Source organism: Scaptodrosophila lebanonensis, unplaced genomic scaffold (assembly GCF_003285725.1).
Source record: "Scaptodrosophila lebanonensis strain 11010-0011.00,11010-0021.00 unplaced genomic scaffold, SlebRS2 tig00000072-arrow-pilon, whole genome shotgun sequence".
Classification (NCBI taxonomy): domain Eukaryota; kingdom Metazoa; phylum Arthropoda; class Insecta; order Diptera; family Drosophilidae; genus Scaptodrosophila; species Scaptodrosophila lebanonensis.
This window is the reverse complement of record NW_022060558.1, coordinates 7,351,415-7,377,753: the sequence shown is the minus strand read 5'-3', so window position 1 is coordinate 7,377,753 and position 26,339 is coordinate 7,351,415.

Genomic DNA, 26,339 nt, shown 5'->3' with positions numbered 1-26,339 from the left:
AAAATGCAGATATTGCGTAACCACATGTAATTACGTGTATTCCTCATTAGTTGCCCCAGTTCGAAATCGTGACTGGCTTTAGCATTCAACTGGGCTCTCAGCAGTGGCTTGCCAGCTAGTTGTCGTGACAGTACAGTGGGCGAGAATGGATCAATGCAGCCAATTATGCAACGCCTCCATGAGTACATCATGGGACTTTCTTTACAATAATGAAACAAGTAAAAAAGCTAAAGTCGGGTGTCACGACTTTGAAATACTCTGTAAATATGTTTACAATAATTAGGGAGGGAGGGAAATTCCGAAATACACATTTTCTGCGTATTCACATAGGGCATCTTGGACTAAAATTGGCGTTCCTAGGCCTTATAGTCTCCGAGACATAGGCGATCATACGAATGGAAAATCGGAAAAACCCCCATAGGGGGATGTGGGAAAATCAAAAAAATAAAACAAACTCGTATAGCGTACACACATAAGGCATCTTTGTGCAAAATTTGGCGTGTCTATCTCTTATAGTCTCTGAGATCCAGGTGTTCATACGGACGGACAGACAGACAGACAGGGCTAGATCGACTCGTCTTGTCACGCTGATCAAGAATATGCCTGTTACATTTTTCAGCTCCAATAGAAATCTTTCGATTGTACCATTTTTTAAATTTTATTTCCATCAATCAATAATCAGGCATGTCTTGCGAATTTCATTAAACAAACATGTATTGAGGTAGGGAAGAAAGTATTTCTAAAATAAAAAGATGACATTCAGTTGTTTGTGAACAAATCAGTGTATTATTAGATAGCTTCGCGCTTAGATTATTTTATGATGTGTAGTTTTAGCAGACTTCAGCCCACTGTTATGTGACAGATGTTTGTTCATACCTGAGGTATGGTATTGAACGAAAGGCAAAAGCGCTGCGAGTCACGTTCGAGCGCCCGTCAATTCCATCAGCTAACCAACCCATTTACTTACCTAAGCTATGGGGGTTGCAGAAGCCCCCACCCTGCACGAAATGCCTAATGCCGCCATGTTGCTACCGTGCAACTGCCATCCGGCTCCGCCCAACTGTGATCGCTCCTTCGACCCCTCAGATATTCGCAAAACTTGTTACATTTGTGCTTGCCAACTCGCTCGGTCGCCTTTTCGACGCAGGGGCCGATTGATGAAAATCTTTGAGCTACACGTTTTTGCTCTTATCGCTGAAATATGGAAATTTCGCCATTTATTTGATCAACTTTTGCCTTTTTCATATCGACGAGCATTGCGCATTGCGAGAAATAAATGGCAAAAGGTACACGGGCTCAACTATTTCATATGCTGCACGCATTGCCATGGCCTCGACCGCCGCTCACGCCCCAATCGTTACGCCCGACCCTCAACTGGGACACGAAATGTAATTTAGCAAAAATCATGTTAGCAAATAAAAATGGCAACCGGAAAAAAATAAGCATTTTAGGGCACCTTTTGGCTCAAATTGGTCTAAGTATGTAGTTCAGACATCTTCTTCATCTTTCCCCTGCAAACTTTTAAGCCAACATGCCGTCTGTCGTTTCGCTGAGTATTGCACCTGCGCCTGCCATTTAAATTTGATAGTTTTACATATTTTGAAAGGTTCGTATGTGCAGACTGTGACTCTCCATTGCGTTCTTACATGCGTTCAAATATAAGTATATGCAGCTCTTTCTCCCAACTCATTTATCGCCGCGTTCAAGCCACTGAATCAAGATACCTGGAATGTGAGCACAAGTTTCTGTTGCGAACTACGAACAATTAAGGTAAAAAGTCATATGGCGATATCTTTAGTTATTATCGGACTGTCTTTCTGGCAGTCATTGAATTGAATTGGTCGATTTAGAGAATTTTGGTTCTGTATTTTAATCCGATTTGTCGTTGTCGGTCATTTTTCTGGGGGTTGAATTATTAAGGACCAACTATTCCCCAAATAAATAAAAATTACATCTTACCCCACTTCATATGATTTTATGTACAATAGACAACTACAATATGATTTAAATGTATGCAGTGATGAAAAAGAAGAGTTAAAAGTGGTCATAAAAATAAAGTCTTGCTTCTTTTCATAAAAAATTTGAATATACATATACATTCAAACAATATATCAAAATATAATAATACTGTGGGTACAACTTCTAAATTTTTTTCGGACAATATTTGTTAGTGGTAACGGTTTCAATTTCAGTCACAAGCAAATTATATTGAAAAGAGAAATGGTTGAGATAGTTTGTCACAGAGGGGACATCGAATCAATTATTATATTGATGCACATTTTAAAACATTTTAGATGTGTTGTGTTTACATTTCGCATGAACTTACCCGAAACAGCCCTGGTCGACCTTACTGACACATACTTTTATAAAAAGTATATGACCTATGCGATTTACTTATCCAACTGCAAAGACAAGAGTGAAGCAGACTGGAATGAATATATAATATTGGAATATGAATAAAAAGTATTAAATGCCATTAGTGGTAGTTTTTCCATAAACCATAAAAACACGAATAAATTTATTATTTCTATTTGTTAACTGAAGATGTTTCAAGTCAATATGTAGGGCATACATGTTATTTTTTTTTACATATCTTCTGACGTCCATTTAATCGAAATGAAATCAAATTGAATCAAAAACAATCCGTTGTACAACTATTTTACTTGAAGCTCAAGCTTTAATGTTTATTTCGCAATGTAAACATTACAGCTTCTTGAAATGTTTCAGTGCTTCATGATATATTGTCGACCCTAAACTTTTGAAAGAATAACCCTTCCTTTCCAATTCCTTTTCTTTTTCATCGATCGACTTACTATGTATTTAATTGCAGCCATAGTGTTGGGAAATACCTCTAACTCCAAAAATGATTTAATGCATATTAATCATAACATATATGGGGAAAATTAAAATGCATATCAACTAATATAGTCTCCGGAACAGATGCAAATATGGTAATTTCTAGTTCGGTTTAGCTCTTTTAATGGTAATTTAGGTATTTGTTTTGATTTAAATTGAACCTCTAGAACAAATATGTATATACATGAATATCTGAATATCTTTTAACTGCTCAAAAACTCATCCCATTCACAGCAATGTCTTGATAGTGAGCAATAGCTTTAGCTTAGTTATTTTAAATTGCAGATTTTTTGCATAAATTATGTCAAGCTTCTCCGTCTTCCTTTAGTCATTCATATACCATTGCTTTTTATTCTTTTACTAAGATTCCTATTCACTGTTATATACAACAGTTACGGATCATCAGGTTGTAAATATTTCGCAGGCGATTACATGAAGTACACGAACCGTGGTCGCTTCACACTGCTACCCAGAGTACCAGGCCATGCACAAGTCTCCCGCCCCATTAATTCAATTACTATGCATGGTCGACGTCCGAGAGGTCGTTGGATGTATTTGAAATGCAAAACAAATGCCGCAGAAAACGGAGGAATTGCATAAAATTTCACGATTTATGCCGAAACACGCTCCTCATTATTATTTCACGCTTATCATTTTATTTCAATTCTTTTCTGCCCGCCCACACGTCCACTTATCCGGCCTCGGAGTCGCTGACACGAGGCTCGAAGAAAGTGCGCTTTCATGTTTGTGGATGGAAAATATAATAAATGTAGTTTGTTAGCTGGGATAGCCGGGTTAACAGTGTTTCTTGGTGAGGCTGAGGATGAGGCTTCATAAATACATACGAGCATACAAACACTACAACAATATTTATATTGATATGACAAAAGTTGCCCACTGCATGGATACTGATGGCAGCAATGCATTCATATTCCATTGGGTCCAGTTCCGTGTCCGTGCGCCCCATTACCCGCCACTCTTTCGATTATGTCGCCACGACTCTCGTCCCACACGCGCTACTAACCCCGCTCTCCATCACAATGTGGACGGTGGTTTTATACCCATGTACTCGTACTCGTAGTTCGCACGACCCTTTACTCGACCCGGTCGCCATTTTGTGCTCAATAGCACAGAAGCTGGCCGACAAGTGTTGCGGGTGTTGTTCCCATATATTTATCTGCTCTGCATACGTGTATGTGGGTATGTGCGTGTCGCTTGTTTGTCTATTTGTTTGTTTGTTTCCACAGCCCCTTTCCTCGGCCCACTCTTCTGTCAGCCCATCCCAGCCCATCATCACCATTCATTGTCGGCCAAGAAGAACAAACAAGCAATCAAGCCACTAGAAGCATCTACAACAAGCATACAGCCATCCACACACCCACCCATCCAACAATCCTACCATCCGTTCATTCATCTTTGAGTGCCACCATTATCCTCCGTGGCCATCAGTGTGGTCGTCATCATTTTTTCTCATATACGAGTATATACTCGAACATAGTAAGAGCATGTCGCCTCCTCTTGCGAAACTTTTTAGATTTTTTGCTACTGTTCTTGTTGCTTTTGTTGCTTCATATACAAACACACAGCCAACTCTCTCGTTCCTAGAGAGATACACACACAATTCCCAGATGAAATATGCTCGTGTGCATAAATTGTAGTCCAGCATACGAATTGCCCAGACGGGCGCGGCGAAATGTCGGCTAGACCGGGGAACTTGTTTCGCATTACACCGCTGGATGTGAATAGGCGAGTCTGGGTGCACTCCGGCATCTGATGTAGCGTCTGCCAACCAAATTGGTTTCATTTTCATAATGAGTGCCCAACACACTCCATTGGCGCGCGGGCCTTGGACCGTGGCCCCAAAGTGTTTGGCGGCCCGCACATCATTCACAGCAATAAGCCTACATATCGAAAATGTTTGTCTATCTATCGATATTGAAATTCCATAAAAGTTCGTTTGCCGCTGCTGCTGCTGCCGCTGCCCGCATTCTCCCCTCACCTACCCACTAAACTTTCCTCATTAATATTTTCCATTTTCTGAAGATTAGTGGCAAAAGGAAAAGTTACCCAATCAATTCCGTTCGGCTGAGAACATTCGACGCGGCGCTGATTTGTTGTATTTACTCGGATTCTGTTTTGTTTATGAATTTCATCCGAAAGGGGGTTCCATGTGGGAAAATAGGCAGCAGCATATAAGTAGTAGGGAGCTGTTTGGTGCCACTATCAGCTTATTCCCCATTCTGTTCCCCACAGATATTTGCGCAACTTATTTTGAGCTTGATAGTTTCGTGTTCAGTCCCACATGCACGGGAATCTATCTAGAAATCAAGAAATCTATCTAGAATCGTAAGGTATAAAGGGTATATTAGGATTGTTTAAGGAATGTAACAGGCAGAAGGAAGCATCTCCGACCACATAAAGAGTGTATATTCATAATCTGTCCGTCCGCCTGGATGAACGCCTGAATTTCGGTAGCGGTTGAGCGCACATTGACCAAACTTGGTATATACAAGTAGACGCTCCTAGTCCCTAAGCTACGCCAGTTTATTTTATTTCTTGCTTTCCCCCCTCTCCCTGCTGAGGAATTTCGTCAATACTGTCCAAAGCCGAACACTCCACACACAATCTATACACAGACTGCAGCATCAAGTACGCTCCCTTTCTTCTTTTTGCTTCTACTATGGGCGCATCTAACTCTGCGCCGGGAATTTTTCTGGGTGCAGGATATTTCACTGTGGGGCTTGCTCGATTGTAGAGTACTCTCTTGTTAAGAATTCTACTTCGACCATTTTTTAGTTATACTAGTATAATGCAAGTACTACACTATATACACTGCTGTGCTAGAAAGCAGACCCACTAGTAGTGTTACACCTCAATGTGTTTCTTACTAAGAATCCATATTCATCATGTAATTTGTATGATTTCTCAGAAATCATTTCTGAAACGGTCCGAACCGACATCTGTGCCTGCAGGACAAAAATCGGTGCAAACTTTCAGTGCGCTTGCTGAAATACGCTCGGAGGAGTATTGATGGAACCATTTTGTCGAAAGGATAGACGGACTTCGCGACTTGTATTCGTCTCGTAAATCTGATCTCATATATATACTTAGTAATTTTTTAAAACATTAGGCCCCCCATTCTTCCTTCAGGGTGTTACAAATGTACACCCAAAAACACCCTTACACTTTCCACACAAACACACAAATGGGGCGAGTGTATATTTTATATATATATATATATATATATATATATATATATATATATATATATATATATATATATATATATATATATATATATATATATATATATATATATATATATATTAATCGTATTTGACTCGAGTTTCTCCAAAAAGTGCAACTTAATCCAACTATTTCATTCCAATACATATTCTATGAATATCGTTTATAGGTGTCGCCATAATACAAACTCAATGCAAGAGATACCATATATTTTTAGAGCGTCGAAACCTGAGCCATACTAAGGCACTTATTCTCCATAACTCATCGTTATTTTCAGAGCCTATTGATGCTACCTGCAGTTCTTGCCGCACATTTTCCATGGCGACCTGCTGTGGAAATAGAACGGGGCAGGCAAGCAGACTATGCTGCCAATGGCACTCCCGGAGCCGAAAGGGTTTCGTTTGTTTGTCTGCAGCGCTCTGAATGCAATCAGCAAAACGTTGAGATTTTGGTCAAAAATGAAGCATTGCTAATTTTCCCAGAACCTGAAAAAGTGAAAGTGACATCGACCCGTACTGTCGACCCGTGCACTCAACGCGGGCCGCCTCTGTTTATGACAGCCATAAAAATTGCAATTTCCTAACAGCAGTCCGTTTTTTCACTCCCGACCGATTTCCAGCTAACGGGTTGAACATATTTCCTCCGGACTCAAAAAATGCCACATGCCGTCACTCAGCACAAATATTTGCGCCCATGCCGCCATAAACCGAATCCAAGTCGCGTCATCTGCCGATGGGAATTTGTTTTTAGTTGAGGCTCTTTGTTATTGTACTCGTAATTGATAGCGGGGCATCGGAGTGGACCGTCCAATAGTTCCCCATTTGTCCGAATGCTGGATACGATGTGCACATCGCTTCACTCACCAATGAGGATAGCTAAAGACCGTGGGGACTAGGATGGGGCCGCGCAGCGAACCGAACTGTGAGTTGTGCATAAAAATGCGAAATTTATTGAGTAAATCGTAAAAATTATGCAAGTCAAACGCGATGGGCGGCACTTGATGGTGAGCTTTCAGCGCGGCGAGGGTCAATGAACCGCCGGCCAAAACAACAGATGCCATTATTTATAATACCATAAAATATTTCCTTATTAGTATGCAGATTTTATTTAATTGTACTAATTACTTAATCCGCGACAGAGCTGAGCAGCCGCCATTGATTCGGACAAGCTCACGCTCCAAACTTTAGGTTTGCGGTCCGTAGAGGGGTACAACAGGGCAGGACTAAAGCCAACTCCAAACCAGTCGCAAAGCAAATGGCGAATGCAAAGCAAACGTAAAAGTGAAGTGCGTTGCGATGAAAGGGGTTTGCGGATTTGGGACTGTGCAGGGGAAAGGGTCCGACAGCAATGTCTCAGAAATGAGTCGCATCAAAGCGCATAAATTACAATTTACGCTAAGCTGCTTTGTCTGTCCATCCCACCATCACTTTGTCAATGTGAGTGCCTATCCGTTTCCCCAGATAAAGCTGAATGTACGCGACCCTCACTCCGACCGCCCGAACTAAACACGACCAAATCCATTGGGAAAACGAGTTTTGTGCAATAATTTTTAATATTTTATTTATGCAAAATAATCGAAACGCATTAAGCGCAGTCGATCATGGCACGAGCAGGGTTTCTTGTCATATGCGTATTGTCTTAATTAATGCGCATATATCTCTATAAACTTAATGATAACTGCCCTATTAATAACTTTTAAATGCCAACACACAAATATCAAACAAATTTGACTTTAATATACCCTGCACTTCTGATTTTGTAATTCTTGCTAATTAAGAAAAAAACACAACTAAGAATAAGAGGCACAAGGGTAGCGATAAGATTGAAAAGACCCCATCCTATTAAATTATTAAATTAAAATCATTTACTTAAACTAATAACATATATTTTTTATTTGGAAATCATTGGATGGATCATCCATAATGTCAAATATATAGAAGTGAATTTCGGGACAATTGTATTTATTTATTTACTGTTTACTCCTAGGTCCACATTAAAAGCCCTATTCTACGACCGATATCGATATGTATTTCGACACAGCTCCCCGATTTCTCTTAACACCAGTGTCAATGTCATTTGTCTGCATTTCGTTCAGCATCCAAAATGGACGATTCTCAACCAGAATTCCCAGACAAGCCATACGATTGCGATGTAAATATTGCGCATGTGCGAGTTTTCGTGCCTCAAACCATCCACGGAGCCCACCAGCTGCTAGCATCTCCTCACTTCCCTCTTACTAAAATACACAAAAATAGAGGCCACTTTAAAAGCTGGCCCCGGGTGATAACTGCCAGACAGCCAACTGCCATATGGCGCAAAAGTGCAACGAAAATGCCGCCTCATCCACACCAAGGAGTCGCACATGTGGCCTGGCGATATCACGAAATTGGCTAAGATCCGGCGCTCATTGTCGACTGCTGCTGCTGCATAGCAAATGAGCAGACGTGGATGGAGTGTGCCTGGATTGCGAACGTGCGCCAGGATGGTGGCTGGTGCGGGAATGCATGCAGAACAGCGATAGCGTGGTTGTTGTTTTTGGTGCCGTGTGTTATGGCAATGACTTTTCACTGTCAATCCAAACCAGAAAGAAAAGGCAACGAGACAGATGCGGCCTCTGCCTACAGTAGAGAATGCGTGCGAGTGGGACAGCATCAGCAGCGACATTGCACTGCAGTGCAACCACACTCGTACGTTCCGTCCCATATTGCTTTTGCTATTTCTTTTGCTATTGCTTCTTTTCGTTTCGTTTCATTTTATATTCATCATTCCGCAGATAAGCAGCCGCTCCTGTCATCGTTGCTTAGTAATTGAAGCTCTGTCTCCTGGCTTTAGCTGGCAGCTTTGAGCTCATCTCGTTTTGCTTCACCCAGCTTAGTAATAATTTTCCCTCCATTTAACATTTTCAGCTCAGCTCTCAGAAATGCGCTAGATTTTTGTTTCAATTTGCAAATCTCTCATACTACTACATACTCGTACTACTCGCATATACGATGTACATATCGCGGGTATGTATGCAAATGTTTGTTATGTATATAAATATGTATGTGTGCAGATATTCAAAAAGAAAACACGCGTAGTAAAAAGTCGAATAAAATAAAAGAGATTGACGATCCATCGCCGCCTTCAGTGGCAAACAGCCCATAAAATATGTTTGCAGACATAAACAGATAATAAATTTGCTTTATCGTTTAAGCCGTGCTGTTGTTGCTGCTGCTGCTTCTTTTGTTGTATTCGTACTTTGTAATTTTTTATAGGTTTTTAAATTAATTTCACTTTGCGCGACAATTTGTCAAAAACACATACATATCTACAAAATACGCGTTTTTATAGCATGTGAGCTTTTGATTTCATTTTATTGCGGCTTTTATTTATAGCAACGCTTATGCCCGCTACCCTCCACTTGTTTTAATAATAGATATAGTTAACTGGAATTTTGGAATTCGGTTGCATCCAGAAGCAAAGCAGTTAATTAAAATGAATGCTTTAAATAGGGCTTCGAATCTGAATTCAATAATTACTTTATACATATCAATGAATATATATAATACTTTGCTTCTGATATTTTATAAGATCAATTGCTTAGAAATACACCTATGAATAATCCACATCTTAACAAAACTTTGAATACTTCTTTGACTAACATATAGTATATTTCGACATTTCATTCAACTGGGAGTGTAAAAGATTTTCTAGTTTCCAGTAGGAATATTTAACTCGAGTGTTCTGGCCGTAACCCTTTCCGGGCAATGTGTTTTACAATCGTAAAGAATCGTAACTGCATTGTGAAGTGAAACGGAACTGTCGCAAATTAACATTAGTTGTTGAGCCAAAGGTATTAACTGAAAGGATAATAAACAAAATCGGTTCGCTCCCTGAAAATGCTAGACGACACGAAATCAGAGCCTCTGCTTCCAGTGCTAACTACCGACGCCATAGCCATAGCCATCGTCATCGCCATCGCCCTCCCGACCCGCATCCATCTTAATGGGCGCGTGCTCTGTTTACAGTACATTTGAAAAGTATGTGCTGTGCGTGCTAGGGCCGCCGGCTTCGCAGGCCTGGGAGGAACTGGAGCCTTGGAGACGTGGGCCTTGCCAGCCAAACTAAGCACAAACTGTGCGGGCGTTCTAGGTCGTTGCCGATGAGGGCATCCCATGCCGCTTGGGGCCTGTGGGTGGCGATAAGTATTCGCAAGGAATTTGCAGCAATTTTTTCTCCTCTTTCTTTTGTTGTTGATGGCTGCTTTGTTTTGTTTGTTGTTCTGTCAGACAGAGACGTGATTTCCAATGTTTTCGCTTTTGTTGCCATCGCTTGTTGCTGTTGTTATTGTTATTTTTGTAGCCGTTTTACGGAAAATTATGATGCGAAACGAAAATACGAACCAGTCGAATACGAGTTGGGAATGAATGAGAAGTTGTACGAATTTTATATGTTTGTCTATATGTATGAATGTATGTATTTTTATATATACTTGTATACGTGCAAAATTGCTCAAATATTTTACGTACATACCTATATGAATATACACTCAAAAACATAACCCGGTTTCCAATTTAAAAACTTATTTTTTTGAAGCACATAGGTCACACTTTTGTTGTAATGAGCATTTAAAATTTTTAGTTAAGTATGTATGTACATAGTGAAGTGGTCTCAAACAAATCGGATATTTCTAGAACAACAGGCGATTTAATTTTTGTAAGAAATATTTCACCCGAAATTCTACGAGCGTTTCATCGAAACCAGATGAGCAATTTTCCATACATAAAAGTTTCCAGTCAACCGAATTGGCTTCAATCGTACAATTTGAATTTATTTGTATATGTATCACACATATAGTGTGATATCTTTAAGTACCTAATCAACCAAAATTTTTATTCCTCTACCTCCTTAAACCCAAAATCTTTCCATAGTCGGATTTATTATGTGAAAAATATTAGGACCTGCCCGCCTGTCTATTTTAAATGCTACTGCTGCGGAGATCGCGTTATATAGCTATCAATGAAGTCTTATCATCTCAGACTATTTCTAGGAAAAAACCAAATTTTGCTTCTTAAGATATTGGAACCCCAACTGCATTTTGAGAATGATGTGGGTGAGGCTGCTGGGGATGGAAAGAGCGATTGTTCATCACGGATTATCAAATATTATAAAAAATATTAGTAGAAAAGATATGCTTTCGTATTTCGCTTCCTTTGGAAGATACAGTTGCTCGTTGAATCCAGTACAAATCAATATCAAATCGAAATATCAATCGGAATAATCCTTTCAGTGGCTCTATATTAAACAACCAAGCTTCCGTCTTAAATTCTTTTGTTTCTATTTTCGTCATAAACTACATGGGGAGCTGATGCATCAGTAACAGCCTTGAGTTCCCTTGAGTTTTAAAAATAATATAAATCGATATATTGGACATCAGAAATAAAATAATAAATCAGATATTATTACAGTGGGTTAATTGTTCAACTATTGTAAGCATTTTTGGATTTTTAATGGTTTCAATTATCTTAAATTATCCGAAATTACTTGTTAGTACTAATTATATAAGGTATTAAATATGGTATATGTGGTTTATCCTTAGTCTTGTTTTTGGAAAATAGGTTTCTTTCGGTACAAAAATAGAAAACAAATATGGATCTTAAAATTAATAAAAAAAACATCGTGAAAAATAATTGTGTGAAAATGCTTATAGCTGTGTTCTGTGTGGACTCTGTCGCGCCTCTTGTTGGCTCCCAAGTACTAGTTAGTCCTGCCGATTTGTTTATACAGATTTTGTCAATTCCTTTTCTCTAAGTGTATGTATATGGGAACATGTCTAGATATTTATATACATATATACATACTTATGCACATATATACATTCCCATGTATACGTGAGTCGAAACCAGTGGCGACAACAACAAAATTGGCAAACGCGTAGACGATAATGATAATGGGGGCGATGATGATGAAGATATTGTTGGGCAATGAACAATATGGATACAACGACGAGAATACAACGAGAAACCAAAAACACACACCAACACTAACACTAACAACAACAATAGCAACACAGCAAACACCCAAAAGAAAAATAGTGCCAGCAGAACGCAGAGCGCTCGAAACGAAAACTAAACTAAATTGCTTTTGGACATTTGTCAGATACATACGCATGTATACACAGATACAGATACATACACAACTAGATGGAGGCACATACCGATGATACACGCAACCAAAGACACACACACACACATACACATGCAGAGACAAACGCACACGCTGCTGTTTCTGGAAAATATATTTTAAGTTTCCAATTTTCTTTGATGTACATGTACATGTACGATTCGATTTTCCCTTTGCCTTTTCCTTATCAACTTTTTTAGTTTCACTCGCACTTCGAGCGTGACGTGCCATTTGCGTAAAAATATTTAATTTTGCCGAAAGAGAAAAACTAAGACTAAGCAACGAGCAGTCGACACGGAGAAGAAAAGGACAGACCCGCACAAACTGACAAACACCGAAAGCTTTTAAGTAAATTAAACAATTTTGCGCTCCTCTTTTGTTTTTAGCTCAAAAGTGGGAAATGTAATTGGAAATGGATGTTTTTTCTTAGCTCTCTGCTGCCAGCGGCACTCAACAATCAACGATAAAGACCATCAAAAAAGAAGAACGCGATGGATGTGCCAAAAGGCGTACGGAAACCTTCCGGGAATATTGCTTTTGGTCCATCTTGAATTCAGATCAAAATAAGAATTATATTTGAACCAAGTAGGAGAAATTATTTTATAAAGCATTTCGAGCTCTTTCAGTTACAATAGAGCCGTTTCGAACATTGAGCATAGGGCAGAATCGCCTGCACTGTTCCTTTCAAGATAAACTTATGGCTGTATGGTCTCGTGGTATGAAATCGTCTCAATAGAAATTGGGGAAATAAATTCGTGGTAAACGAGATGAACATTTCGATTCGAAGACTTTTTGCATTAACAGTTAACGATAAATGCGTTTTAGTTGTTATGGAATTCGAACTTCGATGCTTCGATCCCCACATAGTTGGACCCATAGTGCGGCTAAATCAAAAGCCCCTGCGACCACGCACATGTACTCGTACGTGTAGTCGTGGACATAGACCCATAATTCAATCTGAGAAACCCAAGCAGAAATCAATCTACGCGTAAGAGCCTGAAATATGGCCGCAGCGGAAATGCCGAATGCAAATGCACTCTCAATTGCTTGGCGATGGTTGTTGAATGTGGTATGTTGTGTTGTGTTGTGTGGCACATGCAACATGGACAAGTGTGTGTTGGTGGGCAAGTGCTGGGAGGCAGCACCGGATAATATCAATCAGCGGACAGTCTTCATTCTTGTTTACTCACCTGCTTCTTAATGTCTCTGTGTGTGCCTTTGGTGTTGCTGGTTGGCCCTGAGCCGCGGTCTGTGGTTGTTGCTTGTTGGTTCGTTCGTTCGTTCGTTTGTTTGTTTTGGAATTTCTTGCACATTTACATATCTCAGCCATTTTATTTATTCCGCCAGCACGCGACTCTCACTGCATGTTGCGATCGTAAATGTAGAAGGCGGCACTGCCAGCGTCAAGTGGTGCGTCAGCTTCAGTGCAAGACATATTCTCAAGTGAACTTTGAGGCAGAGATCGGGCCATAGATGCCCACCAAGAAGTGTTCCGTGCTCGACAATTAGCCGTGCCGTGTCGCACTCGATTCGATCGGCCGATCACCCAATCAAATGATATGGCCGTGTCGGCAATGAACTGCAACTTCGATTCGCGTTGGTCGCAAGTCGCAATTCGACACGGTCGCTGTTGATAGCGTTGAAGGCTGCTGAAACCAATGTATGGGCCCTTCCCATGAAAAAAATTGTCAACTGCGGTAGAGCCATCAGCCCCACAGTGGGCTAAGTTTAAAAAAAAAAGCCTAGACATATGAACGTTCAATTATTTCAAGTCCATTTTTTCTGACCAGTCCGGTCTCAAGAAACCTTATTATACTTTAAATATAAAGAAAAACCTGGCAAGACAAATCTTAATAATAATGACATTTAAAGTTTCTGGAGTACCAGGTGGGAATGCCACACGAAAGATGAATTAGTCTAAAAGTTAAGCAAGCGCTGATCTTATCTGCAACCCAATTCTTTCAAGGATATTAATTCTATTTCGAGGTGTAAGAGTAATCAAATTTCTCAGTAAACAATCAGAATGTTTCTGAAATTTTTTGAAGTACAGCCTTAGAAAAGAGTCCTTGTAGAGTATTTGTTATAAAGCCATGTCCGATATCAATTCACTGTGAATATTTAAATTGCCAGCTCGTTTCCCCTGCCACCTGCCCGCTGACAGACAAGTGGCAACAACCATTGACATTGTGATTTACAGTAATAAAAATTATTCATCTACACAAAGAGAGACATATTCGTGGTCCCTGTGCCCCACTCCCTCCCCCTCGGAAGCCACAGCACACCTGTGTGTGGATCGCGAACTGCGGGGCTTGCTTGCGGGTTGTCTTGCCATAAAAAATAAAATGAAATTGTCGCCACTTTTATGACTCGCTGCTGTGCGTCTGCGTCTGGGTGTGCGTATGCGTGTGTGTGTGCGTGTGTCAGGGAAGTCGTATATTAAGCAGCTCCTTAAAAAGTCACTTGAACGGAAAACGGAGACCGGAGAACGGCTTGCCCCACCCTTCAGCTGCTACTCGTAAAGCTGTTTTCAATGGGCCTAGGACCGCCCACCAATTCAGCTTTTTGTGTTTGTTTTTATAATGAGCTGTCAAAATAATAATAAAACAATTAAATGCGTTTCACACTTACAAACACTCACACAGACAGACAGGCAGACAGACGTACAGGCAGACAGACTCTCTGCCCACACCTTCGGCCTGAAATTCGTGCACGCATCCCGCTACTGCCTAGTCCCACTCCCCTGGTCAGTCCTTATACGGAATGCACTTCAATCTGTGCTTGCGTACCCATCTCCAGCCCGGACGAGCGCTTCGTTCGGACAGCCTTCCCCACTGACACTAATTGGTGCCTTTATAGCCCAGTTAAATCGTAAAACTGAAATTTTATGCTTTGTCACTGAAACGATTATGACGTCGACGTCCGTTCCAAATCTGCAGCTGGGGGCAAGCGGTGGGGGGCGGTTGCGCTTACGGTGGCTTAGCGCTACTTTGATTTATGTCTCTACTCATAATAATTTGCGCCAATTTACAGTTTGATTTCAGTCTTAAGTTTTTATTGTGTTTATTTATCGCATTTGCAGCTACTTCATGTTTTCCTTTCGTGTCGCTCTTTATGGCCGAAAACAACATTTTCGGTGTGAGTCCCAGCCGTGGGTGGCAGTGGGTTTCCGAGTCAGAGTCAGAGTCTGATCACTCAAATGTATACTGAAATGAGTTATCACTCGAAATAGGTAAGTTCCCACCGTATTAATTCATAAGCAATACTATTTTAAAAGCTGCAGTCGAATATTTCAAACATCGTACTATACAAGTATAGTAGCGCTTGATAAGATCAGCTAAATGAATCAAATCATACACAAATACATATTTTCATATTTTCACATCTACCTAGCTGGTAAAATGTATTTGTTGGCATGCACTTTGAAGGCGAACGCGCGAAATCGCTGATTAGACATAATTAGTTCCTCAGCCGTGATTCTGTGACGAATGCGACCTGTTGGACCTTATCTTCAATTGCGACTCCGATATGCGTGCCGGCGATCGTGTCGGGCGTTCTGCTAGCGAAAGGTCGACCTTAAATTAAGTAACTTTCCGTATAGAGAATTTATGCAAATGCTATTTTTAAAATATCTGTTTGGTCAAAAGCTTGAAAATGATAAATTCGTTTCTCCCACCATTAATGGGCCTTCCCTGTTTTTCTGTGTCCTCCGAACTAGTTTATTACTTTTCTCCCAGAAAATGAATGCTGTTCAAGTAGGAGGATAATTCCCATTCTCTCTCTTTTTCGACTATCTGCCTCTACACACTCTGCTTCCATAGCGAGTTCTTTATAAATAGTTCTAAATTCTTTAAGCTGCTAAATCCCATTTTACCATTTAGGGGAAGATTTTTCTGAGATTCCAATCGTCAGTGCGGACATGAACCATCTACTATTCGGTCCAATTGGGATTAGGCATACATGAAGTCGTTGGTATGGATCTAGTTGGAACTAACATTGTATTTGCTTGCCTTTTGTTGGTGTTTCTGTTCCTATTGTACAATAATTCTTATCAGTAGTCGCAGCAGCACGCGCATCTTATTGTTTGTGCAGCGAATCACCCTCTGCTACTCATACCCACACCATTGCACTCCTCACACACACACACATACTCGTACACCCGCAATGCATTGGCTACCAACTTTGTTGCCAAGTGAGAGAACTTATTATATTTGTGCTGCTTGGTTTCTCGGCATCAAAAGCGCTACAAAAATTCCTCGAGTCGAGAGTTGAAAGCGAACCGAAACTAAAAGGGCGCAATGAATGAGAAAAAATCGTAAAAACGGAAATTGCATTTCCCCAATGCTCTGAAACTTGCGCAGACTTTGCGATTCTAATAAATTCTAACAAGACTTCAAGCTGGGTCGCCCGGTCGTGGGGTCGGCAGGGGACTGCGTGGCCAGCGGAGGCCACAGATGTTGGAGCTGCATTGGTTAGTGGGCGGGGGTGAGCCCAGCAGAAACTGCAACTGTCGAATTGTGTCCAATAAGCAAATGGCAGCAAAGTGCTCTCTACAGAAAGGAAGTAAGCTAAGAGCGCGCATGCACCAAGAGCAACTGTGGGCATTCACGCGTAGGAGGGACAAGCAAAGCAAACAACAAAATTATCGCGCCAAAAAAAGGTAGTGAAGAGTAATGAATCAATGAACAGGTGCACTGAAGAGTGCGCTTAAGAGAAAAAAGAGAGAGAGTGTGTGTTAAAGAGAGCGGGGCACTAATACACTTGCAAAATACTGCTTAAGAGAGCGGCTAATAAGAGCGCTCGCACTAACACTATCACACACCAAAAGTAAAGAGTTTATTTTCAAGAGCGCGACTATGTGAATGTATTGGAGAGAAGCATGTGTCGCAGTCAAAGCTTGAATGGGACTGCAGTAGCAACATCGGAATTTTAAAAGCAAGCCTCAGTAAATACTACGCACAACTGTTTTTGGTTTTCAATTTTTGCACCAGCACCTAAATAGATTTGCTAAAAATTTAACAATAGATATACATAAGATAAGGTACAGCTTTGTTGTTAATATACCTTACTGATAGAAAAAAATCAGTTTGATTTTCCAACTGGGACTACAAATATTCAATACAATTGGAATGCATTAAAAATTTTAAGCCTAGCATGGGCAACAACCACACTGGTTTGTGCACAAATAAGACATGCGCAACTTAAGTGTTCTAGCATGCAGGATCTCACTCTTCAGCTCTCTCACTCTAGCACACACCCATATATGCATATACATCCATATATCCATATATCCACCCCCGTAATGTAAATGGCATGGTGTTGGCGTTGTACAAGTACAGAGCGCCCCAGTAGGAATTTGCGGAATTCTGTTACTGACTTTGACAACACTCAGGAACTAAGAATACCAATAGGGAAGGAACTGAGTTGCAAACACCTTAAGGTTCATTGCGCAATATGGGATTTAATTCCATTATTTTTCTGTAAAAAAAAAATTGAAAACAAAAACGTATTTTTTTACTCAACAGCTCAACAGCGCTCTAGGTCTACGGGAGGTGTAGTGATTGAAACAGACCTATAACAAGCCACTTCCACGCGTCTTTATAGTCATTACACAAACACCGAAAAGAGGCTCAATAAAGGCTATTTTTTAGAAAAACGAAAGTAGAGGTGAACCCCAAAGACCAGTTAATAGCTACTCTCTTTTATAGAATCTGTGCCGTTTAATTATCCCCCTCCCACAGAATTCTAAAGTAAACATAGATAATTCCCACTACAAAACAAAACAACACAATAAACTATGGATTTTTGTATACTTGTTATATTTGTTTTTTATGTTAATTATAAAAAGAAAATAAAGAAACAATTATAACACATACTTATATGTATAGTTTGTTTGTGTTTACTTTCAGTTGCATTCTTTTTTATCGGTTTTGTGTCTATGGTAATGTGTACAGCACGGACTTGAACCAAAGATGCAGCTCAGAAATATGGGGACTTCAAAACATTTAATATTTCCTTGAGAGGCGAAATATTTGAGAACAACTTCAAACTTATTCGGCTAATGATTTACGAAGATATAAATATGTAGCAAGCTTGAGCACAGACGAAACGACGGACTATATCTACATGTATCTTCATACTGATGAAGAATATATGCGAGTATACATACATATATAAGTTGTTGTGTCTACCATGCTCATTTTGGCACAAATGACACCAATAACTACAAATGCAGTAAAAACACATTTAATGTTAAATATTTATGATCAAATATTATATTATTACGAATCAAATAAATTAAATTATTTTCAAAAATTTCATTTTTTTGCATGCTCTTGCTCATATCGGAAATAAGCACATTGATAGTCTGTAGCTTTGGAAAAAAATTTTAAGGGGAAACAACGCACCGCGAGGACAGTTATCATGTATTCAATCCCTACTGGGGATAATTTTATTGTTATAAAATTATGAAATTGCCAAATAATAGACCCTTTCGTGCTCAAATTTTAAGTCTCAGTGGGTTTGACAATCTTTTATTATGGAAAAACATCCGAATCGCGGAGTACATTTGTCATGCATTAAAGACCTACTGGGTATAATTTAAAGAAATAGTATTAATTCAAAAAAATATATATAATCAAATTCCGATATCAGAATCTTGTTCATGCTTTACCCCTGAATAAAGCGACTTTCGAAATCTGCAAGTTTGGAAAACGTTTTTTCTGGGAAAATAACAGTTCGGCTAAAATGCTTGATTATCCAAAACTTACTTGCTTGCGCGCCACATCAGCTCCTGGTTACTCTTCCCACAGCGTCAGAGCCATTGCCGTGGCCGGGCCACGACGCAGGCGCACTCGCGTCAAGCAAAATTCGAACGCGCCATCGAATACGTTGCGCGGCTACGGATTCAGGGGTCGGGGCGCTTACGTATTGTACACAGCAGATTGTTACATGTTGTTCAGCGGGAATTTTCAGTTTTAGCCACGCTTTACAACGTCACCTTCACATCAGTCGCCGCTGCAGGTGAGTGTCGGCAGCGGACCCGCAGCAAAGCAGCGACAGAGGCTGGAGCATAGCCTTAGTGAGAGCGAGAGAGCCGCACCCACATAGCACGCTCTCGTTTCTGCTGCTATTCATGATGGCTGCCGCAGTCACATACATACACACACAGGCGCTTTGCAACCATGGCAACGACATGAGCATATCTCACACATTCCAATGGAACTCCATGTTTGTCTTTTTCTGTTGTCGCAGTTCCTTCTGCTTACTCTTCTTTTTCGGGAATGATGGCAGCCTAGCGTCGGCGCTCTCACAAATGTACTCTTCTTCTTCATTTTCGTAGCGAGGAGGCTACGTGACGGTTGTTTAGCCGACGGCATTTTGTTTTTTTGCTGCAAAAAATTAAATAAATAAAAATCACTAAATCAACAATATGTGTCTAAATATAACAATGACTGAATAGGAATATCGTATAATATTTTCTATGCTTATAAGATGGAGGTGCAGAAACATTTTCAATGAGTTCATGAGATGGTTTTAAAACTGGCTGCAGCTCAGTCGAGTTTTCTATCCAGATTTGAATATGGTGGAAATGGGGGCGCTTTGATTTTGTATATTTTATGAAAAAAAAACACACAAATGGAAATATAAAGCTAACTGTTTACACACTTTTCTCATTCTGATGTTCTTTACACTCGATGATATTAAGGAAGAGCTATTGTAAAAAATACTAGAACGTATGCAATTTAAAAAAATATAATTCTTTATTAATATATGTACTATAAATGGATGTTGATTCTTTTCAAATTATGGTAAAAAAAACTAATAATTTGCACACATATTTAAAAAATAAAAAAGAAAAATTAGAATTATATATCCAATTAAAATTTTCTTCTGCAATAAACTTCTATGAGTTTTAATTTTCAAAACCAAAAAACGTAAAATTACTCAAATTATTTGCTAGTCTAACCGGGGCTGGTAAATATGGGTATATATAGTTGTAACCACTTATAAGTATAGTATATGCATGTCCACATTTATATGATAATGATATGGCTTGTTATGATAATGCATTCTTGCTGCTTTGATAAGGAGCTCAATAAAATATTGAGACAGGATAAAACTTGAAACGCATTGGACACTCCTGTTTGTTATACCCTGTACCCAAAGGGTACAAGGGTATATTAGTTTTGTGCGAGTGCACATGGAACACATAGAAGGAGGCTTGATAGACCCCACAAAGTATATATATTCTTGATCAGCATGACAAGCCGAGTCGATATAGCCATGTCCGTCTGTCCGTCTGTCTGTCCGTCTGTCCGTCTGTCTGTCTGTATGAACGCAAGGATCTCCGAAAGTATAAGAGCTAGAATAACCAAACTTGGTATACAGATTCTCCTGAGACCGAGAAAGGACGAATTTGTTCATTTTTTCTGATCCACCCCCCCACTCCCCCCCTATTACCGATTTTCTCCCGTAATTCTTGGAATTTTGACCTAAAATTTGGTAGTCATTAGGTTAGTGATTATATATCCGTATACCAAGTTTCATTATGATAGAATGATCGGAAAGAAAGTTATAGCCATATAACCAGGCCCAATGCACACATACATACATATGTACAAGTACACAAACACGCATAAGGCACGATTCTGATGTAAATGCAAATGTATGTATGCATGCATGGAATATTTTATATTTAATTTAGTTAATTAATTAAATTAATTTAGTTCATTAATTTAATTAAATTAATTAAATTTGGTACAGGGTATTTAAGAGTTGAGCCTGCTCGACTTTAGCATTCCTTTCTTGTTTTTGTATGAAAATGTTGCCTGAGTACTGAAGAAAAACTACTTCGTTGAAATGGCAATAAACTTAAAGGCGCAGTTCGAAAACGAGATGAATGAAAACTTCCAATTTTATTTCCATTTAGAGCCCAGGCACGAAAACACAAACACAAGTACAATTCCTTATATTTGGGCTCATTTAAGTGTGCTGATATATATGTATACGTTTGGGCTGGAAGCCTACGAACAAAGGCAGAAATGCCTCATTGACATTTGCCAATAAAAATAAATAAAATGTCATTTGCCCAGGAACCACCTACACTATCCCTGAGCCCATTCCCTCATGCTATACTCCATCACCCTCGCCATCACCTTCGCAATACAGCAAACGCACCGGTCGAGGTGGCGCTCGACTAGGCGGACATTGACGAGCGACAAAGAGCGACTAAAAATAAATGCTGCCTTTTAGTGAAAGCTGGCAAGGTTTCGCCGCTACCGCCACTGGGGACCACTCCATTGGTAAGCAAGGGCCTAGGGATGGGGCGTGAGGGACAGTGCGTGTGTGCGTTGCGCATTTTAATACAATTTAATGCCACAACATGCCTCCTCCTCTTCCATCCATCCATTCAACAACAGCAACAATTGAACACGATAGCATCTCGATGCTGCCACTGCCCAAGAACGGTCGATTACAGGCCCAAAACTAGGGAGTTTTCGGCGCAAAATAAACCAAAAGCTAAACAAAAGCCCACACCAAGTCATCACAGACAAAATATCCGGCCCACGAGCAGTGGAACATTTTATTGGAAATCGTTTATCTCAGCAACCATTGCCATTGGCAAGAACGTGCCTGTCGTCGAGGAATGTCAGCAGAACCATGGGAGACGATCAAGGAAAACTCTCAAAACGTGAAAATAAGAAACTAAATTCATGGCAGCATTTAGTTGGGAATATTCATGGAATGTACCCATTGAATATCCATTCTAAATATAATTTTTTTAAATTGAAACCGCTCTGTAAACTTATATTTTAAATAAATTGCACTTACAATACGAGTATGGCTGCAAAGAACATGAACTTTTTGATTCTGCTTGATTGTTACAAACGTTACTAGAGCAGTATAAAAACAATTGGCAATTTGTGTAGCTACACAAGTCTACCTGTATTTAAAAAGGGAAATGCAAAACCCTTAATAACCATTCAAGCTGCCTATACCCGAAGTGTGGAAGGGTATACTAAAACGTCTATAGGCATGTTCACATGTCCACCGCCCCTATAGCAAGAGGCGTTGAGAACTTCTGAGCCAGAAAATCAACAGCAGCAGATTCGTCTTCTCCATACAGATACCAAGCTAATCGCAGGCAACCAATAACCTCATTATTTTATATAGCTGCTACCGTATCTGTAGTTGGTGCAAAACCATTCGTAGTGCATAAATATTACAAAGGTGATGGGCTATTTGATTTATAGTACAGTACATGCCATAGGATCAATCAGAGAATACTCGTTTTTGTTGGAAAGTAGTGAATAGGGGCAAGATAAACAGTTGCCTTTTCTAAAGAGCACCCATTTGCAAGTGCAGATATGCGCAGGCCTTTCAGGGGTCCTGGGTCCTGCCATGCGAGTCGAAGTTTTTGTTTGTTTTCCTATTTCTCAATATGTATTTATTTGCACGTACATGCCTATGTGCTCGTACAAGTATATGCACTTGCTTCTGAAACCTAGCGAAGAGACTTTATCTGCGGAGCTAAATTGTACGTTTTAGCTTCCAATTCTTCCCATTGTTCACATGGGATGTGCCATTGCCCGACATTGTCACCAACTCCACCTTCCTCCCTCTCCCGATCCCTTGCCACGACCCGAACAGAACCGCCTGCCATTTAGCTCACAAACGACGGAATTAGTTTTCCGTTTCGTTGGCATTTCTGTTGCCGGGCATTAATTCGTGCCCATCATCGCATGTCAGCCATGTCAGACGGCGACACTAGGCAGCCAGCGCGCCAGTCATCATTATGCGCATCAGAGCTTTTTCGGGATTTTCTACTTCATTGCTATGTATTATCGTCGGAGCGGACGTATGAATGGATGGGGTTACGGCTGCTTCGTCTCGTGTTAAATTGCACTAATTTCGTTGAGCTGAAGCCCGGCTCCCCCTCTCCTTGCAGAGCGTAGGTCCGCCAATAGCCGGGCCGTAGTAGTTGCCCTCTTTTATGATGATGAGCTCTGAGTTCGGGCATGCTCTGCATTAATCGCATTGAGAATTTATGCGTTCGCTCTGCAACAATACAGAGTACTGTGCTAACCTGTCACTTTTGGAACGATTCGCTAAGGCGGGCATACAAAGATGAGGCCCGAAAAGAGTTCGAATTTCATTGCCAGTCTTTCAATAGGTCGAGGCAATTTCAGTTCGCAGTGCGCTCAAGGATTTCATAATCGCTTTTCATGCCATGTCATAACTGTAAAACAAGAGATTTCCATTCCGAAATGCCATGGCGCAGTTTTCACATGAAAACGAGAGCACTATGATAAAAATTTATTGCCACCGAGTGACCTTCGGCCGAGATTCAAATTTAATATTTCATGCCCATTCCCATTTATATTCCCATGCACAGAAATGAGCGCAAACAGGCGAGAAATCTGGAGCGACGCGCAACAATTTCTGTGCCTGTGAACGAGTATCGAAAGGATTCCAGCATACAGGCACAGGCACAGCATTCGACCAATAAAAGTATTAATGACCATAACAAACGGTCTTTGTTCGAGCTCGAGCTCTGTTACGGGCCCGGGTCCGGGCATTTCGAGGTCGTCGACATCAACTCACAATTGGCCCGCTGAGTATTTGGTGCGGGCTCTCGTACCCAACGGCGTAACTCGCTCGCTCGCCGGCAAAAACACATTAGCCGCACTCTTTTTATGGCGTAAGTGTCACCGAAAATGATCGTTGAATGTTGCCAGGCCGCGCTTGCGTCTTCAGTTTAGAATTCGAATAATCAATGTGTATTTGTTTTATCTTGTTTGTGATATCTGTAATCAGTTGATTGCCAACATCTCATTGAAACGCCTATGAGATGAGTTGTGTGAACCTGTTTTGAAGCTGTATTCATAGTCTGTAGGGAATTTGTGTTGCTTTCAATTTTCAGCGTTAGCTTGAGATGTGCCTTTGCCATTGATGACAATTCTGGCTGTGTCATAGTCTTATTCTTCATTTTTCCGTCTGCGACATTAACCCATTTAATCCATGAAATGGCAATGCATTAAGCTCGACTCCTACACAGACGCGCTGGTCCCCACCATGCCCATTACAAGCGTCAACGCCAACATTGCGCATTCTCGCATCTGGTTAGAAATTCTATTTTATGCTTGGCTTGCTGACTACCTCAGCTCTGCCACTACCACTACCTCTACCTCAGTCTCATTTTCAGTTTCAGTTTCTGCCCTTTCCTCATGTATCCATCCGTACTTCCGTCATGCCAGTCAGCCAAATGGCAATGGCATCTTGCCATGCAACGCGGCGTTTCTCGAATCACTATTCGAGTGAAGGGCATGCCTGTAGATCCTTCTTTTGCTTTGAGCACGCGCATTTTCTAAGTTTTTTCGCTGACGATTTTATGCGCAGCCTGCACTTAGAAAAATAATTTAAATTTTTTAAAGTCGCTTAGGAACATGAATAGTAGCCGTATCGCCTACTGAAATGAAAATAATGTTGGGCATTGTTCAGCCCCCAAAACTACAAAAAGTGGATCAAGAATAAGATGCTAAATTAATATTAATAATAATTATTAATAATTCCTAAAATGTTGATACTACTAAAATTTTTAGACTGATTTGATACTATTCTTTCTGTCCCTCATTCTTATAATATTCTAGTTATTGTAAAAATAATAGCAAATTAATATAGAAAATAAAATATTTTACGTAACCCCTAAAAAACTACAATATTCTCGAATGGAGAATCACTTTTAAAGACTGTTTGCAGTTAGGACGGCAAGGGAACTCAGATGAGCACAGCATATTGTAGAACCAGGATTTGAAGCAAGATTTTCTCTCCGTGCACATATAATTTTAGCCAAAGAGCAAAATGTGAAAACTGAAAAAAGCTGAAAAAGTAGGGGGGAAAATAAAAGCTGCTGCTCGTCAACATAAAACTTGCAAAATAAGTTTCGCATGTTTCAGCAAACCCAGGTAAGAAAGAAAGGGCGTGGATTTGGATGAGTCTTGTTGCAGCGTTTGTGTGTGTGTGTATGTATGTTTGTGTGTTAGTCAATGTGGCTGTAATTGTGTGTGTGTGTGTGTGTGCGTTTCCCTTTAACATGCAGCAAATATTCTTCAAACTCTGGCACTGACTCTGGCTCCGTTACACTCCACGCTTCCTGCCTCGTTTTATATGTGCCAGGCGCGCGACCCGCCCATCTTTACAACCCCGCATCGCCTGCTAGGTAAATGAGAAGATGGCAGACCGTAAGCCGACAGAAAAGAAAAAACGAATGTACTCCAATTTAATCAAGAATTCTATTCTGTAAATTACTTGCACAAGCACACGAACCGCCACGAAAAAGGGACAGGGGGGCGGGGAAAGCGCTCCTGCAAACTTTGCACGAATTTTCATTTCATGTTACTGAAATGCCAGGTAATGCCAACAGCGATGGCGTCCGGGGTTACATGCGCACGGAGTCAGAGCTGAATAGATGTTTTTCTTGCGAAAATGCCACGAATCCACTATGTCGTTGTACTAGCACAGCTTGGAGCCATTCCGGGATGGGGTTACATTCAATCGCATTTATAAAGTCCTCCAATAAAATTATGCAACTGCTAATTATTCATTACATATGAGACCACTCTTACAGAAATTTAAAACTGTAAGCAATTTTTAAAATCATGCTTTTTGCGATGGGGTCCCGTGATTCGAACCGAGTCATATTCAGGAAACGAACTTACATTATGGGATTCCTGTTAGCTCGTTGAGCTATGCCAGGCCTGAAGGCTGATAGTGAAATATTAATTTCAGTAATTTATAGTAATACTTTTCAATGAATATGGTTTTGACTAAGTGACTAAGACTGTTTCACGTAGGAATAGGAATGATTTACGACATGTTATGGGTATAGCATGTGATCAGATTGTCGGCACGAATACAAATCGTGAAGTCCGTTCATCAACCGGTCCGTTTCGATCGCTCTTCTCACAGCTCAACACTATGTCGTGATGAAATTTTGCACCGAGGACACTTTTTTACGAACGCTGATTATAGATGTCATATCACGTTATCATTTAGCGTTATCATTTACAAATATC